The 3,899-nt window shown below is 41.6% G+C and overlaps 1 long non-coding RNA gene across 1 annotated transcript; it reads left to right on the top strand.

Moving 5' to 3' along the window:
• Positions 1–287: 287 nt before the first annotated feature.
• On the top strand, positions 288–2,767 carry LOC146967459 (uncharacterized). Its single transcript, XR_015034410.1, has 3 exons — positions 288–501; positions 1,524–1,810; positions 2,025–2,767. It is a non-coding gene; the product is annotated as an uncharacterized LOC146967459 (long non-coding RNA).
• Positions 2,768–3,899: the final 1,132 nt, after the last annotated feature.

Below are 3,899 nucleotides of genomic sequence, written 5' to 3'. Positions count from 1 at the left end.
CATTTTAAGACATGATATTATGCACGTTCCTAAAGACAATTGTGAACAAATTTCTTGGTAAGGATTTAGTTCCCAGATTGGTCAAATATCTGCTAAAATGCCCTTACTAAATAGGTTCCCGGCAGCTTAGCTGCCCGGACCCTAATTATAGTAATTACGTGAATGTAGTTTGAAAGGAATTGAATGTTATTGGCGGGTTGAGCCCTGTGTTTACTGATGACACATTTTACGATACTGCACAAAATCAAATGGGCTGTGTAAGTGAAACCATTCAGATCATGGGCGGTCCACTTGGTCAAACCTGTAAAACCTGAAGGCACACCCCGCTCTGCTCAGGTGAGCTGGGACATTTAACACCAACAACACGACTCATAACAGTGTGAGAGGAGGTGTGAAGCTGTGTGTGTGCGTGTTCACTGAACTCTACTGGAACAAAAAAAAAGAAGAAGAGGAAGAAGAGGAGATACAAACTGACAGAGGAGCGACTCTTAAAAGCAAAGGGTAAGACCATTACTCGTTTTCTCTACTCTTAATGGCCCTCTCTCACTTCCTTTCCAAGACGCCTTCACGGCAGAGGAGGGTGATGGAATTTCATTACTTATGATTGAAAACCAATGGAGTTTTGAAAGTAGAATGAGATGGAAAGGTGCACTCAGAATGCCAGTATACCCCCCAGATGCCAGCAATCTAATTTAGTGTCAGTGGTAATAAATGGGGAGCCACCGGATGGCACAGATAAGATGTTTTATCACCATCAGGGTTATCACTTAATATCTGATAATGTCTGTGGGGAGCAATTGTATCTGACAGTTAAAACAGAGAGAGGGTGGGGGAGGGGGCTCAGCTCCTGGCAGGAGAAATGATCATCAGTGTGGAAGAATTGTTAATCTGTCAAATCAATGTGACTTCACTCAATAAAGTCTTCATAAAGGGTCTAAAGTTTAGAAGCGGGTGTTAATGATTCACACTTGTGGGGGGATGATTTCTCTTTAATGAAACTCAGGAGTTGTGTTTTAAAAGGACAAACTAATGCACATCCAGACACTTGAATAGGCTGATTCAAGGCCCTTTAAGTTGAATTTATTTCTCATTTACATTGTGCTTCTTTGCCATTAGTCTATGTTTGTTAAGATTTTTCTCATTGTGGGTTACAAGGAAGAGTCGGAGGCAGGAATGTTACCTGGGTAGCTGCAAACATTCCTAAAAAAACAAAGTAAGATAGACGTGATAACACACACCCTCCTAAGTATGGCGAACAGAGGTTGAATCGCAGCATTCACTGATATAGCGAGAACTGCCAAGTCTCAGCAAACAAAACAAAATCACAGCATTATGACATTGGACATAATGACATTGTTATTGTAAACAAAGCCTGTATTGTGGAAGCCTGAGAGCGTGGGCACAAACTGCAAACTGTGAAAATTCAGCTGTAGTGAAGCTGCAGGCAACACACACTCACATTCACACACACACACACACACACACGCATGCATGCTATTACAGTCTTGCCATTTTCTTCACAGATCCAATCCATCTGTCCTCAAACTATTACAGTCCACAAAAAACAACAACCACAACAAAAACATCATGGGAAGAGGTGCGAGCGAGGTGTGGGATGAAAAGCCAGTCGAAGCACGGCAAACGCAGCCGCAGAAACACGAGACAGAGAGGAAAGAAAGCTCGGAGAGCAGCAGCTGTCCCAAGTGCTGCTTGAAGACGAGGGACTGTCTGATGAGCCCGGAGTGCGGCAGGGCGCTCCAGATCTCCAGCGTCGTTGCCATGTGCGGCATGTGCATCCGCTGGTTTGTCTGTAAGTCCGATCACTGGCTGTTGAGATAGCAGACCAACGGGGAAGCAATTTCCTGTTTACATGAGTCACACAAACCCATAATAACCCTGTCTTTTACTGTAGAAATTACACCATAGTGAAGATTTTACATCCTTACAAAAAACCAATTCAAACACTTGAATCAGTATCAGTATTTTTTATTATTGTGTTGTTCCTTTTTTTTTTTTCACTGCAGAACCTAACCTTGGAGATCAGGACAATGGCTTTGTTGATGTTCCGCGTCCTCCACTACACCCACCGCATGAGCCACGCCGAGTGGTTTTCTTGCTGAAAAATACTCACTCGGAGTCCATTTCATCAGATGATGTTTTCTTTAGCTCTCTGTCCACAAGCTATTCAACATTACACTGTTTCCATACAACCAACTAGAAAGAAAACATTTAGGCCTATAGGAAAAACAGTTCCGCACTAGTGTGAATAAATGAGAGAATGAATGAGATTTTGATCTGTAGAGGTTTGTTTAAATGAAGCTTATTTGACTGATTGAGCAGAATGACACAGTATTTAGATGTTGTATAGCCTATTTATAGTCGAGAGTTTGTTTTGACTTATGTAAAAAATAACTTTGAACCATAATCAAGATAAAACTATGTACACATGACAATATGTGGAGGGATCCTTTTGATGCAACCTCAACTGAAGTCATTGGAAAACTTTAGACGAAGCTTTCAGTGATGACTCAGTAACAAGGACAAAAGGTGTATTCAGTTCAATGCCTCTAATAATAGAGACTTGTTATTAATTAAAATGCTTTGACAATCATGATGCAACTGGACGACATCCCCATCAACACATCCGTCTGAGGTCATTTGGAAAAAAGTTGTTCAGTGCACTCACAACAACAATGAATGCGTTCCGTTCTTTTAATGTCATGTCACAAGAAAATAAAACACTGAACTCCATCTTGTGGGCCTAATGAACCTTTTGAAGCTGATACATGATACACCAAGCGTGGACACATCCATGGGAATCAGAACTGACCTAATTTAAAGATGACTGCCCCGCATGTGGAGCATTTTAAGCCAGTGCAAGGCTCACATGTCGACCAGTGAGACGGAGAAAGGGTGGCCAGCAGAGTTGGGAGGTATATGATCAGAGGAGAGATTTCCAATCTGCAAACATGAAAGAAAGTTTACTGTTAACATGCTGCTCAAATCACTACTGAGATCTTAGATACAATTTTCTCAAAGCGTGCACGGTCCTTTATTACAAGATGATACGACTGCAACTTATTTAACTGACTTAGACACTGCAACTTTGCTCCCGGTTTGGCATTTTACCTCTGAAGTAGATATGAAGCAGTTGTGTTTGGGAATGCAAACAAATTAGTAATCTCCAACCTCTGGTGTAGGTGTAGTACCCATACTGTAGATGGAGGACAAGTGTTTTTAGCAGGTTTATAACAGTCAGGCTCACCAAACAACAGCGTCATCAGATCAAGGTATCAACAGTCCATTAAGGCTAAAAGCTGTGTATGCAGGTACTGTGCTGTAAATAGGTCAGGCTGTGGACGAGCAGGAGCCACAAACAGTGATAAGTGGTGGATAAGTGAGATAAGAAAGAAATTAGATTAGTCGGAAAATAAACAGGAACATGATGACAGTATTAAAAAAAAGAAGAGAAAAAACCCTCTATTATCAATAGAGTTCAAGTGCCTGCTACATATTGTAGATGTAGAGCATGCCCACACACTGAATGTGCAACAACCCTGTACCTTGTGCATGTACTGTACACACAGGAGGCATGTGCCTATACTCGCCAGTTGTTTATCCCTCCAGTTAGCCACGGTTCACCCAGAGGGCGAGGTTCTGAGTTTGCTGTTTTTTTGTTTTTTTTTTACTCTGATGTGTGTTGTTTTGTATAAGGTGCCTCTCCTGGGTCTCTGAAACGGAGCCAACAGGTGCAAAGTTAGCAGGACACATCAGTCAGAATGGCCACATTTACTGAATGGGATCCAAGTTGAAAATACCAGCTTTCTTTCCTCGAGTTTTATTTTGAAGCAGATTTCATTTTCAATGCAAAGCCAGAGTTCAAAGTCAACAACCTTTAA

Source organism: Trachurus japonicus, chromosome 19, assembly GCF_045865225.1.
Source record: "Trachurus japonicus isolate A0001 chromosome 19, Traja_1.0".
NCBI lineage: Eukaryota > Metazoa > Chordata > Actinopteri > Carangiformes > Carangidae > Trachurus > Trachurus japonicus.
Note: the sequence above shows the minus strand (reverse complement) of the source record. Positions and strands in the feature narration are given on the sequence as shown.